The 15,583-nt window shown below is 40.1% G+C and overlaps 2 pseudogenes; one reads left to right on the top strand and one right to left on the bottom strand.

The window, feature by feature from the left end:
* The first annotated feature begins 2,142 nt into the window (after positions 1 to 2,142).
* On the top strand, positions 2,143 to 3,452 carry LOC115663010 (BTB/POZ domain-containing protein At4g08455-like; annotated as a pseudogene).
* Positions 3,453 to 10,573: 7,121 nt separating this feature from the next.
* On the bottom strand, positions 10,574 to 14,163 carry LOC115663008 (BTB/POZ domain-containing protein At4g08455-like; annotated as a pseudogene).
* Positions 14,164 to 15,583: the final 1,420 nt, after the last annotated feature.

The following is a 15,583-nucleotide window of genomic DNA, read 5'->3' on the forward strand; positions in this document are numbered from 1 at the left end:
CAGTTCATCAGTGATTTGTCCAACAAACAGTAACCGATTAGATAAAGATGGAACTAGCAGAGTATTTGTCAATGACAGAGACTGAGAAAGATTAACACTGCCAGCTCCTATAACAGGAAAGCAATTGCCGTTAGCATTAAAAATATGATGTCGCCTCGGAGTGGTACGATGAAGGAGGTCCTCAACATTGGGTGTCATATGATCCGTGGCACCCGAATCTATAATCCATCCATCACGGCCGTTACCTGTAGAAGCACTGACAAGCATAAACCCATCGTTACCTTCAGAGGCTACAGTCGGGGTAGAGGTAGTGTCTACCGTCGGTACTAAAGACAAGGCCGAGGCAACTGGGGCCCTATCCAAGTCACCAGTAGCCAAGGACACCTGTCCCTTCCCTACCGCAGTATCTCCTTTCTTCTTAGCCTGTAATTCCTTCCACCAATCGGGGTAGCCATGCAACTTAAAACAGGTTTCCTTTGTGTGCTTAGAATTCCCACAGTGGCTACAGCCCCATACGTTCTGCGGAGATGATCTAGCCCTCAAACCATCACCGGAGCGTCCTCCCCCAAAACCGCCAGGCACCATCTGCAAAGTAGTGTGTGCGGTGCTCCTCTCAGGAATTTTCTGGCCAAGTTTTCCTCCACGTGACACCATGGCAGCAACGGATGTAGTGTCTGGACGTGTGAGCATAACAGTTTGTCGCATATCCTCACGTCGAACTCGTGCATAGGCTTGCTCTACGATAGGAAAAGGTTGCATTTGCAGCACATCAGCCCTAACATTGTCAAGGCGATCATCAAGCCCATCCAAAAATAAGTAGACACGATCTTCTTGTACTAAGGCATTATAGCGCTCAATATCGCGCGGGCATGTCATGGGGTTCGGACGGCGAAAGTCAACCTCCCGCCAAAGACCTTGAAGAGTATTGTAATATTTCTCAATGGGTCCACCTGCCGCTTCAATCGACTCAGGCGTTGCTTCAGATCATATACCTGGGAAACATCGGAGCCGTCAAAGAATGTTGTAGCTACGTAGCGGTGGGGTACCGAATAAAATTGCCAATCAATTCCGGGACCATAGAATTGATAAGCCAGCCTTTAACTGTAGAGTCGTCAATTTTCCACTTTCGAAAACTAGGATTGGTCGGAAGCGGTGGGGAAAGATCTCCATTAATATGCCCCAATTTGTCTTTTCCGGAGATGTACATCTCGACAACTTGGGTCCAAAGGCCATAATTGTGGCCATCTAACTTCACGGCAATGGATGGTGCAGGAGCCTCAACGTGGGACGGTGAGACCTGATGAGTGGTCAAAATTTGGGTCAACTTCGATGTTAAATTCTCAAGGAGGGCATCAGTGGTGGGAGCCCCTCCTGGAGATTGGAAAGGGACACCACCACCCGAAGGGTGCGCAACAACTCCTGCTGAAGCTGGAGGGGCCACATCGGATGGGATCTTGTCATCGGCAATGTCTCGAGAAGAGAAGAAACGATGCGGCAACCAATCATGGTCGCGACGATTTCTGGTTTAGAAGGTCGGAGTGGCGAAGAGATCGCGGTGAGAGAGGATCGGCGCGATGACAAGCAAAGTCGCGGCGGGTCGTAGTACCTCCGCTGTGGTCGGTGGCGAGTCAAGCGATCGACACAGCAGGCGGCGGCGCTGGATCGTGAAGTAGAAGAGAAGACCAAACCCTAGTTTTCGGGTTTGGTTCAATTGATCGGGTCAACAGGTTCCTAATCGAACCCGCTCTGATACCATGTCGAAAAGTGAGAAAAATATGAAGAATTCTCTCATTGATCTGTATATCCTTCTTTTAAGGTTACAATATAACATGTATATATATACAGAGGAGGACAACCCTAATTTTCGTACAAGTCAGGAGATAATAATAGGAAGAAACCAAATAAGGAAAACTTCTCCTATTAGGACGCTAATTGACAGCTCGTCAACAGTAGGACATTGCGAAGATTCAACTTTCAGCTTCAGCTTTTCTCAAATAGTGAGGTAATATTTTCTTTATTGTGGTTTATCTCCACTTGTGCGTGGCTTCAATCGTCTGATACAGTGGCCGATAAGGCATCTTTTTGTTTAAACTCTTCGTCATGTATATGTTGTTGGAGTAGATCGTTGGTAAGTTGGTTTTTTCATCTTTCTGATTCTGTTGTGGAACTTCCTGCTATGTAACTGGCAAGATGCTAATTCAGTAGATAGGCTTACAGTGGTAAGCTTTTGTATGACTATGATTCACATTACACCGCAGCTGCCTTTGAGTTTGGTTTTAGTTGAACCACTGATGCAACTCATCTTAAATTTATAAACCTTTGAACAATGTGATTTTGGCGGTTGAATTTAAATATACATATTCAACTCTTTTTGATTGAGGAAGTTGGTTTATTTTACATGCCTATTCTTGTAAATTATGAAATATTCAATGTGGGGTACTAATGGATTTTATGTTTGTAATCAGCTGCTGCCTTCTTCATCTACGCATTTTAACAAAATGCTGCCGCTGCCGCGACTTGGTGGGACGCAATTCCGTTGCGACACCGATTATTTGCATTGCCGGTCATGCAATGTGGAGCACTTCATGCAAGACGCCTGGTTTTGCAAAGAATGTTACGACAAGTTCTGCTAGGCTGAGCAAGGGCTCAAGCGAGGGATGGACAACTTGGAGGCCAAGAACTCCTTCCTGAGTTCTTGGATGGTGACTGACGAGGACGACCCTCCCAGTGCTCGCTCAGTTGGCCCTGGGTTCGCAGACATACTATTGTTCACCGTCGACGATGATCGCGACGGTGTCTCGTTGACGCTAGTCCCGGCTCATCTGTTCATTCTGGTGAGTATTGCGTTGCTGATTTTGATCAAATTTGAACTTTGGGTTTTGCTTTGCTTTTATTGTGGTCTTCGTTTGAATTTGCATTTCTGAGTCCTATTTGACTTTGTATTTACAGGCTAGCCGGTCTCGAGTGTTCAAGGCCATGCTCGAGAGTGAGATGGAAGAAAGCCAAAGTGGCATTATTAACATCAGCGACGTGTCGTCTGACGTGCTGCAAGCATTTGTTAAGTATATGTACACTGCGGAGGCTTGCCTTAATGAACAAATCGCTGAAAAGCTCTAGTGTTGGCAGAAATGTACCAGGTGATGCCCTCAAAGAGTGTTGCGAAAAGTTCTTGGTGTCCACAGTAAACGACAACTCACTTTCGACCTACGCCTTTGCGCACCAACAAGACGCGAAGATTCTCCTGGAGGCTGCCTTGTCAATCATCTTGGACAACTTCGATGAACTTGAAGAACATCCTGAATGTGCAGAATTTTATGAATCGCATTTGCGCCTTGCGTTGGAGTTATACCGAGCATTTGTTACAAAGCAGAAAACTGCAGCACTCAGGGACACTTCTAGCCTACACTTGGGTGAATGAGTTTTAGATTTTCTGTTCATGAAATTTTCCTATACCCAATTGTCACGGTTCATGAAATTTTCCTATACCCAATTGTCACGGGTCGATCGATCTAGCGTTCCCACACCCGTGCGGCCTTAGGAATTTCTTCCCAAGTAAGCCTTCCCACACTCACACTCGCAAGAACTTTAGAGAAAGAAACTCTAGAGAGATAAGCTCTGAACTTTGTATTGATTCTTGAAAAATGAGAGATGATAAAATGAGGGGGAGGAGACCCCATTATATACAAGTATCGGGCTGACCGTATCCGTAGATCTCTCTCCGATCTCAACGGTCGAGATCGTACTCCCCCAACTACCCCACCTACCACATTTATTATGGAAGGGTACAATTACCGTATCGCCCGCCCCCAGGAGTATTCTAGAAGACATCAAGAAAATCCTAGTACTAGAACACTCGGGGCCCGCCTTCTCGTCCAAGGGTCGGTCACGGTCCATCGTCCAGGAAACCTCATGAACGACCCAATTCTTTGGGCTGTGACACAATCATGTCAGTATCCAATATAATGAAACAACTAAATGCAAGTTTTAGAATTGTTTTGATCACAATCCTAAGGTTTCTGATGGGTTATGAGGACAATGGCATGGAGAGAGGTAAACCTGTATCATGATGACGAGGATTAACTTTGTCTGAGGAGTGGGAAACTGAGTAATGGGTTTGCCAATGGCCATGATAGCGATGTGAGTAGGGATTTCAGGCGGCAGTGAGAGTGTTCGGAAAGTAAATGTGGAGTGGATGAGAGAGCAACACAGGAGCTTCAACTATTTCACAATTGTCCTATGCTTGTTTTTGTTTCTACGCGTGAAGGTTGTTGCAAGTTTAATTGTTTCTTTTCTCAGATTTATGGTCTGTTCTTGACATGGAATATCTCAGCCTAATTTGCCAGTATTTGTACTTGAATTGCTTTCTTCTTAGCAAGTAAACATGATGTGCATACTGGGATAGTATGAAAATTTGGTGGTTGGTGTGGAGAGTTGGAACTTAGTTTTTCCATTACAGATCAAATCTTTATTTTGAAGATTTGTTTCGATCGCTACTCTGATGAATGATCATTGGATGGCACTGTTCTCCAAAGGGGTCATCTATCGGGTAACGTAAGTGGGTTTTGGAAGCTCGTCCTTAATTCTGGACAGGGATGGAATGATTTTGAGGAGATTTTCTTCAAGCTGAATATGCTAATGGTGCTGGTTTTAGTGTTTGAGGTTTGAAGATCTTAGTATGATTTACGTTACTACTGCATCTGGAGAAAAGAATTTTGTATCAACGAATGTTGACACCTATTTTTTTAATTGCTCAATTAAATTGCAAAAAATTTAGGAATTAAAAGTTTAATTCGTAAAACAAAAAAAATTTTCCTTTAATTGCATTGCATATAGACATTAGGTGCATTTTGCAATATTAGAATATAATTTTCTTCTTTTAATTATTTTTTTAAAAAAATTAAAATTAAAATTAAAATCAATTAAAAATTTAAAAAAATTAAAAAAAATCGGATCGGGCCGGGCCAGGGCCGGCTGGTAGACCCGTCGGACCTATATGCACGCCAAATGGGGCCGGTTCGATTCGGACCCGTCCTATTTTGGCGTTTTCCACCGGACCAGGCCCTAATCGAGCCCAATCCGATTCAGGACTCGGGTCAACGACTTTGGGTCGAGTCCGTTGACCCAGGTCAATTCTGACCCGATCCGGACCCGTCGACCTAACCCGACCCAATTGAATATTATAGTAATATTTTTATTATTTTTAATTAAAAATATTATTTTTAAAAAAATAAAAATATATATATAAAAATCGAATTTTTTTTTATAAAATTAGGAAATAGTTTAGAAATTAGTATTTTTGAATATTTTTCCTAATTATGTGAATTATTCGATTAATATTTATGTCTAAATCAGATAAGCCTATAGGTCAATACAATAGGATTTTGGATGTTATTTTTACTACTGTTGTATTATTATTATGCATGTTGTTTCTAATTAAAATATAATTGCATAAATTGTCATGTTTTGAATGTTATCACCTTAGTTAGCATTAGAACCTTAGGCTGCATATCTACCTTGACCGCTATTCTTTAATGATTGTACACTCGTTTGATCACCTCACATATTAGGAGATAGGCCCTATAATCAATCCAAATTGCTTGATAAATATTTTCTGAAATGAACAAGATGAAATGTACCGAAAGAACACTAGTCACTCAACTAGTGTAACTATGTCCCTGAACTCATTCAAAATCTGGTTCGTAGAAGTAAGGCAATTCTCCCATTGCCTCAATTGCCTTACTTAAGTGTCTAATTAACTTATCATAAACTGATTAATGGCGACTCCTAGATAAAAATCATTTGCAAGTTAAAAATCTAAATCACAAGTCGCGATATGATATGAGCTTGAAAGAGCCCGAGTTAAGTTATAGACTTAAACTTAGCGCATACCAAGCTACGCCATCCGAACGGATGAGAAGGGCAGGTCGCAACAACGAGGAAAGGGGGCTTTCATAGTTTTAAGAATCTTTTTCCTACAGCAAGAGGAGATTCTCATATGATTATGACGGCTGTGGCTTTGGGGAGCATTTTTTATTGTACTAGTGAAAGCCATTCTTTAGGCTCGGTCCCATCCCTCTGAGTTTCTTTGGTTGATGTATGATAGGGACCAACTTTGGAACTTTGCTATCTGATCTCGGAGTTCACTTGTCCCTTTTCTTTTGGTTTTTTTGTTATTGAAAAAAGTTTCTAAGCCTGAAAATCCGGCCTTCTACTTCTTTGAGAAGGCAATCTTGCAAGTGTTTTCTATTTCGGCCCCGTTTGGTTCAGCATTCCCAATGCTCATTTGGCCTCTAAAGTCTCTTGGCCAAATGCAAATGACGTTTGGTAATTTTTTTTACTCACTTTGGGGAAATGCAATTGCATTTGGAATGCTCCCCAAGGGACCTTTGGCCAATGCACCTCTGAAGGTGCTTTGGGAAGTTGCATTTTCGGAATGCAACTTGCACTATTCATCGACACTGTTCATCTTTCCCTAAACCGAGGTCCGGCGGCCGCCGCCTGAGGGCTAGCCCGACTCCGGCGACCACCGCCTGGGGGTCGCGCGACCCCGGCGACCGCCGCCTGGGGTCGCCGGACCTCGGGCGGTCGCCTGGGTCGCGCGACCCAGGCGACCGCCCAAGGTCCGGCGACCCCAGGCGGCGGTCGCCGGGGTCGCGCGACCCCAGGCGGTGGTCGCCGGCGACCAGATCTGGCCGGAGGCGGTGGCCGACGGTGTAGCTCCACCGGAGCTTTTTAAAAAAAAAAAAAATAGCAAAAGTCCTTTAGCCCAAGTTGATTTTAAAAAATACTTACCAAACGCTACTTGCATTTCGGAAAACCCATTTAGCCCAAAGGTATTTGCATTCCCCCAAATGCATTCGCCCAAAGTCGAACCAAACGGGCCCTTCATAGATCAAAGAGAACTAGTAAAAATTCTCATCAATCTTGTATTTTTGATTGAGATAACTTATGACTCTTCCCATTGCCTTTCCGACTTAGGGTTGCTACTTATTTTTTTAACTCCTGCTTTCCTTTCATTTAAAGTAACTTACCCTTTGATAATTCTGCGACTTCTAGTGCAGACATTTGTTTTCTAGCAATACCTTGGATCTTGATCTGTGTGATGGTATTATCATTTTGTGATCTGAAGCATTGGTTGAGATGGATGTTATCTGAATGTTTCTACATATAAACTTGATATATGTCTCTACAACCTCTACCGTTGAGTAAAGCAATTTTATGAAGTTAGTTCTGGCCTTGTTAATCAATAGAAAAAGATAACTTGAATGACTTTTACCAAAGGTTCTTAGATTAGGTAAGCATCTACGCGCCCCTGATTCGCAGCTAAATGAACAAGTTCCCCCATGCCCATGGCTCAATCTTTAGGAATGCAGGTGTCCTGTATTGGTTATTATCATGCTTAGATGGGACAGCTGTGCCTTGAACGACAGGGAATTAGTCCGGAGGGCAAAAAAGATGTTGCCTAATGTTGTCCTTACGAATGTTACTTCTGGCGTTACCAATAAAACTACCAAGTCAAATAAATGCATAGAATGAGCGATTTAGATTTTAGTATTATAAGAATCATGAAATTTTAAGGGTGATCTAATGAATTTGATGGTGGACGCCAAATCCAAAAGTTCCCTATTTATATTTATATTGTACATAAAGCTCCACGGGACTATCAATTGATTCAATCGCTCACATACAACAAATGAGCTAAAATGCATACGATTGGTGCCAGCAATAATTGTTTGCTTTATAGACAAAACATATCGTGTACCGCTGTTATGTATATGTTCAATGAAATGTGGACAGAATGTTGGATGAGTCGTTAGTTTTATGGACATCGACCTTCAATTAAATTTCAACTCAATCCGGCTCCAAGCAGGAATTATTGACGAGCTGCCACACATGCCAACAATCATTTACTTATTATCTTTTCACCAAGAAAGAAGGAAAAAATTCTGGGTAGACTCATTCAACTTACATGCACTAGATAATTCGCGATAAGAGTCGTTCGGATGACTTAAAATATCAATTTTGCAAGTCAATCTTAATACATCTTTACTTTAGTCGCGCCAAGCTCGAGAACTCTCAAGCAATGCCCTTTAGCATGTCTTAAAAAAACAAGATTATCGTGGCTGGGGGTTTACAAATGGACTTTTGGAATATATTAACTTAATTAGCATTTCAAATGGAGTCTAGAGAGTCAAATCATATAGACATTTGGAGGAAAAAAGGGGAAGCAGTTGCATGTCATTCTGCCGATGAAATAGAAAATGTGGGTATCACGTTTTTAAAGAAAAAATTGTCCAAAAAGTCCTAAACCTATTGCACTTTTGCTAATTCAATCATAAACCTTTCAAGTTTGTTATTTCAGTCCTAAACATTTTCGCTTCTTGCCAATTGAGTTCATCCGGCCAATTTTGGCCGGCCGGCGCTGACATGGCTACCGGTCGGCGCCGACCGTCTGGCCAATGCTGACGTGGCAATTTTTTAATATTTTTTTCAAATTTTTTAATATGTTTTTCTTTTCTTTTTCTTTTTTTTGCATCCTTCCTTTTGGCTGGTTCGGTAATCGACGACTGGCAATCGGCCAGAGGCGCGGGCCGGCGAGGTTGACCTCACCGGCCTTTGGCGGAACTCGCTTCGCCGACCATTGGCGAGGGCGAGCCTCGCTTGCCGCTGCCAGGCTGACCTCGCCCAGCCAAGATGAGGTGAAACCCAGCGATGGTGAGGTCGACCTTGCCATGGCTAGTCGAGGCTCGACCTCGCCGAATCACGGTGTAGGGAGGCTTGACCTCGCTCAGATCCGACGAGGTCGAGCCTCGACCAGCCATGGCAAGGCCAACCTCGCTGTCATTGGGTTTCACCTCGCCCATCAACAGCAAGGTCAGCCTCACCTTGGCTGGGCGAGGTTGGCCTGGCAGCGGTGGCCAAGGCTCACCCTTGCCAATGGCCGGCAGGGGCAAGCTTTGCTAAAGGCCGGCGAGGTCGACCTCACTGGCCTGCGCCTTTGGCCGGTTGCCGATTGTTAGACCGGACAAAGGGAAGAAGGCCAAAAAAAAAAGAAAGAAAGAAAAGAAAAAAAATATTAAAAAATTACCACATCATCGATAGTCGGATGGCCAACAGCCACATCAATGTCGACCAGCCAAAATTGACCGGATTAACTCAATTGGCAAGAAGTGAAAAGGTTTATGATTGAATTGGCAAGAAGTGAAAATGTTTATGATTGAATTGGCAAACTTAAAAGGTTTAGGATTAAATTGGCAAAAGTGCAATAGGTTTATGACTTTTTAGACAATTTTTACTGTTTTCAAATGATTAAACAAGTTAAACTTAGGTTAATGATGAATGAAATACTTTTTGATATGTGATAGATGATCTTAACATATCGATCCATTCAAACACGAACTAAGCATGGATGTCCGGTCTCTCAAGAGTTGCATGTCACATACAATTGCCAAATTGTATTTCAAATGGAAAAGCCAATTATATGCGATGATGACCCGGGCCAGAGCAAATAAAATTGGCCTCGTCAAATATCATGTTATCCGCACAAATTATTCAAGAAATTATAAAAGATGAAGGGGGCAAGTTTCTAGGAGACTCCCAAACAGTTGAAATGTATTATCTGTCTTGACTTTTTTGAATGTCTACGGCACGTTACTCACATCAAAGTTAAATGACTAAATAAATTATTGGGTTAGTTGGTTCTTGGCCATCCAATAAATTGATTGAATCAAAATGCAATATACCCTAGCTGAAAATAGGAATAAAGTTTGATGACCTCAAGCTACATTTAGGAGTCTTGATAAAATTTCGGATATGATAAAATTTATCATATCATGTGTTTGATTTATGTCCAAGACATGAAAAAGGTAGATATAATAAGGATATAACCCGGATAAAATTATTTCATTGGAATAAAATTTCTAATGTACATAATACAAAAGTTATATTTCTCGAACAACTTTTTAAACTAATAAAATTAAAATAATATTTGAATTCTAATATAAAAAATTCAAAATAACAAAAATTTGTTTTTCCAATATTTATTTAAATATTTGAATATTTTTCTATCTTACAATATAAATTGAATATATATACATATATATAGCATTTTTATTTATTACATAATCTAGGTATATTAGTATAGTTTACTATTTAATAAAATTTTATTAGAGAATGATGGAAGTGAAAAAAGAAATAAAAAATAAAAGAAATAAAAAAGAGAGGGAAAAATAAAAAAAAATAATAAGTAAATAAAAATGAAGTAGCAAGAGTGTCGAGAGATTCTTACCATCTCCGTTTGTACAATTTTTAGATTCATTATGGACATGATAAAAAGTGAAAATATTTGACTTTATTACCGCAATTCACTAAACAATATATAAGATATAGCAAAATCCCTAAATTTCATATCCTATCTATTTAGGCGGGGATTCCAGACGACCAAATGTAACCCGAATGTAAAAACTCGACACTGAAATATAGTCTCTCTTATCCGCAAACAATTGGTTTGTCAAAAATTTCTTGAACAATGCTCAAATTTCATCTAAATCATAGAATAGATAAATATCATGACAGATTTTAGCATAAGTTGTTTGTTCCTACAAATAAAAAGAAGTATATTGGAACTTGCAAAAGCCATTATTACATCCATCAAGTATTCATTATGTAAGACCAAGCTGCTGTCATGACATTGCATGCGCACTTTGCTTCAACAAAAGTTTGCTGTTGAATCTGACAACACTTCAAATTGCATCCCTGAATAAGAAAAAAGCAATAAGATCTGTCACCAAACCAGGCAGAAAAGTTATCTGAAACTCATTATTCCATCAAGTGGGATCAGAAAATTGAAAACTCACCAACTGATTTGTCGTTTCCGATTAAACAGCTTTGCAACAAATGCTTGGTATATCTTCATCACAAGGCGTGGGTCCCTGTTAACGAATTCCCAGTATTCTTGATGTTCCTCGAGTTCATACATGTTGTCCAAGATTAAGGACAAGGCGGCCTCAAGAAGAACCTTCGCCTTTTGCTGGTGTGCAAAGGCATAATTTTTTATCGAGTTGTCCCAGTTTAATTTGGATACCAAGAACTTCTCACAATAAGCTTTGAGGTGCTCAACCTGGTACTTTTCGGCCAATACTAGAAGCTCACAAGCCATTTGCTCATCAAGCCATGCTTCAGCATAAAGATAGTCAACAAAATGCCTGGAGGGCATCATATGACATGTCACTTATCTTAATGGTCCCGCTTCAGCTTTCTTCCATCTCATTCTCGAGCATTGCTTTAAATACAGGGGACCGGCTAGCCTGATTGAAAATAGAACATTGAAGAGGATTCAGAAACGCAATTCTTGCAGTGTGAAAACTCGGTAGTTTGACAGGAGATGTTTATGCATCACATCTATATGAGTAAGAGTTTGCTAAATTGGAGGAAATCCAGATATGAATATTATGAGCATGCAAGCAAAGCGTCTGCAACATGTCCTTGCTATCGTTATCAATTACAAAAATTATGAAAACTATGTATGCTCATAAGTCTCCTATGCCAAGGGGAAGACCATAACTCAAGCTTGTGCAGTGTTTTCAGCTGATAACTCCAATGAAATGCACATAGAAGCAGGCCAAATGCATATCCGGTGGCTCAAGCATCGCTTAAATCAAATCTTGTGAAACAGTCATAATGAATGAAGTATCCAGCAACTCAATTACTAAACATGTCACGTCAAATAGAGATTAACGACCACTGAACACAACAAGCCTCATTCCAAGCAAATAAGAGAAATCAATTACCAGTAAAATAAAATTGAGAATCTGTCTGGTTTAGAAATCCAGTCCAAGCAAACAAAGATACGTACTTCTAATGCCTGAATAGAAGAAAGCTAATAAAAAAACCTCCAGATCAACCTAGGAGAGTTTAACATCAGACTAGGAAGTAAAAGACATAATCTGTTAGTGGAAACGTCTTATTTAGGTGCATCCTTAGCAGCATGCAGTTCCAAAAGAAAATGCAACCCCCATTACTATCATATATATATCCGGCCACAAACATGTACAGTGGCAGAATTTTACAGCAAGTCTCTAGGTAAAGAGTCGCAAAAATTCATATTGAGTTGATAATGCTGATTATATTCGCTCAACAACTATTTAATCCACCTAAACTTCGGCATAACATCTTGAAAACTCAAGTAAACATAAGTTTCGGCTCAAGAAGAGAGAAGACCAAGACCACTCCAAGCAATTATTGAGGCCAGAAGCGAAAGAAAAAAGCGGTCTAACATCTTTTTTTTTTTTTTTTTTGAGGCTGGATCACCAAAAGATTGATAATCGAATACATATGGTTAGAACTCTTGGTGATTTAATCAGGACTTGGCTGAGGAGGAAAGAAGAGGTCTAACAGAACTTGTTTGGTAGAGGCCCGCTCGATAAAATTACAGTGGACAAAAGGCAAAAATCTGAGATGAATAATTGTCGTTTCTTTTTAATTGGTTAGCTTAGCTCCAGTACACAACAATTAGGATAGTGATTATGTAAATCATTTACACAACCCCACATTCTATCCAATCATCTCTGAAGAGTATCTTGCGGCAAGCGTGGTCATATATGACAGGAAGTTTGTAATATTTACATGGTTGCCAATTCTAGAGTGGCTGCCTTCTATTTGATATCCTCACGCACAAGAAATATGAAGGCTGGCTTAACCAACGCAACCTGACAAGCAGGAGATGGCTAGGATTTTATTCAGCTATTAATAACATAAGTACTGTTCTTTAAGAATATGGCAGCATGAAAGTTCAAGATGGGGAGACAATTAAAGGGGTCATGTAGGCCTCCTCGGAGGCATCGGAAGCATTTAATCATGCAAGCCCTAACTCAGAAGCATTAATCGGAGGCACCCTTTGCTTTCAGACTGAAACTACCACCCTGTCACGGACTTCAAGTGGAGTGATGGCTGTCAACTAGTAAGCCACAAGAACCACTGTGATAGCACGCCCATGTCAATGTCGAGTTACCGAATTCTCCTGAACACATAAAACTCATCTTAAAAATCCAAGCGCAAATTCTCCGTAGGTCTCCCTTCCTTAAAACTATCTGCACAAACTACCGTTACAATGGTCGTTTCTCTGTAGCAGTTGTTCAAAGGAATGCCCATAAGAGCCAAACGAAGATAAAACTTAAGAGCCAAACGAAGATAAAACTTCTATGGAAATACTCTATGAGCCTCACTCTTTCACTCTATTATTACTCCTAGCTGCTGTGAGAGTAGAAACCTTAATAGCTCGACCCAGACAATTGACCAACCCCGTTTTCAGACCGTCCACTATAAGCTCTCTTCTCCCAAAAGAGTATCTTTCCTTCCATTTCTCTCTTTATTTGGGCATCAGTTCACAGTCAAGCGCCTCAACATAACATGTATCAAGACTACTACACTGGTTCTCCGCACCCTTTGTCCTCCAGTGACTGAAAGAAAACTCATAAGGGAAGTGTTCCCTTGGCAAAGAATTATTCCAGAATTTCTCCATGACGTAATTGACCACTTATTCGAGACACCACCCCATGAGACACGCCCACCATTAGAACTTGGAGCAGGAACAGAACATCTGAACACCCACAAATCAACTACAAACTAATTGAAGCTTGACCACTGTTGACTAAACCTCTCGCCCCTTCTGAAAATCTCCAATTTAATCGGAGAACAGAGAAATAACAAAGAAAAATATCTAATTTAATCGGAGAACAGAGAAAAAAGTCAAATTTAATGGGAGAACAGAGAAAGAAAAAATAAAAATCTTAAATTTAAATGGATAACAGAGCAAAAACAAAGAAAAATCCCCAAATTCAAATTGAAAAAAAAACCAGCAACCAAATCAATACTCACCAGAACGGCCCTGCGAGCCGGCACCGGCATCGACGGGCCTCCGCTGCCGTCCTCGGCGGCGACCAAGACGACGTCGGTGGACCCGGGTCCGGAGAGGTGGTGGTGGTGGTGGTCGATCGGAGACCAGGACCTCAAGGAGGCGACCTTGGATTTCAAGTGCTCGATTTCTCGCTCGAGCTCTTCCACGGTCTCGCTCGCCTCTTCCTCCTCGTAGGACTCCTTGCGCGTGTCGGCGCCGGCGTCGGCGTGCTTCGCCGACATGCACCGCATGGACTCGGTCTCCGCCGGTTGCTCGGAGAGCTAACTTCGTCTGCGAAACCTCGTACTCGGATCGTATTCAAGTAAAACCGTGTATAAAGGAAACTAAATATATAATCAATAACTTAGGAAATAATATTTCCCTAGCCAAAACGATTCTTTATTATTATTATTATTATTATTATTATTATTTTGTCGGTGGATTCTCTATATTTTATTAGGTTAATTTAGCTTTAAAACTCATCCACGAGGCGAGCACGTAGTGATAAAGCAAGTGGCTTATGGTAATCCATTTAATTTAACGATAAATATATATATGTAGGTTATAAGTACATATCGCGTGCCTAACTAAATGGATATGTTTTACATAATTTGAATGAGGTCCATAAGTCCGATTATTAATCAATCATCGAAAAAATTAGAGATATGTATCTCGCTAGAGTAATTCGAAAATAAAAAAAATTTAAAACTTATCTTCTTACTAAAACCTCTATTCATAATTTTAAGTTTAGCTTATTTGACTATTGAACAAATCGTACATAGTAAAATTTATTCCTACCGGTCCTCTTCTCAGGTTTCGGGGTATCATGCTCACCCCTACTTAAATCTCACGCACATTATTCATGAAAGATTCTTGAAAATTATAAAGAAAGCATATTATATACCAAATCGAGCAAATAGTCAAAGAGTAATAATATGTACAATAAAAAATGCTCACCCCTTCTTTTTTGTTTCTACCATTTTTTATTGTACATATTTTGATTATTTGATCTTGTTTTAATCCAAGAGTAATTATATTTATCCATCTAGATATTAATTGTCAAAAGTTATTTAGAAAACCATGTTCTTCAATATCGATTAAATCTAGGATTAATACCACGGAAAACCTAAAATCGGTATACTTGTGACAAATTTACTCATAACTATTTTTTTTATCACTAAAAACCTTAATATGGTACAACTGTGATAAATTTACCCCGAACTAATTTTTTAACCGCTAAAAACCCTAAACTGGTATACTTGTGACAAATTTACTCTCCATTAAATTGGATTAACACCACAAAAAATCACAACTGATAAATCTGTGATAAAATGAGCGGTAAAACCCCAAAATAATACACCCGTCAAACGCTACGTGCAATTAGCTTAGCAATTTGACGGTAAAATTTAATAGAAATTGACGAAGGATAAATTTATCACAGGTGTACCAGTTTGAGATTTTTGGTGGTAAAAAGACTAATTTGGGATAAATTTGTCACAAATGTATTAGTATGGGGTTTTTCATGGTATCAACCCCTAAATTTAAGCATAAATTATTCAAAATAAACAACAAACTATCAGCCGTATTTTATTCGACCTATTTGTAAAATCAATCGAATATCTTTGTTACTCGGTATTCATTACTTAATTAAAATGACATGTTCTCTAAATTATAAGTAACGTGTTTTGT

The sequence above is a fragment of the Syzygium oleosum genome, unplaced genomic scaffold (assembly GCF_021117445.2).
Source record: "Syzygium oleosum isolate NSW1041296 unplaced genomic scaffold, Sole_v2.1 Sole_v2.05, whole genome shotgun sequence".
NCBI lineage: Eukaryota > Viridiplantae > Streptophyta > Magnoliopsida > Myrtales > Myrtaceae > Syzygium > Syzygium oleosum.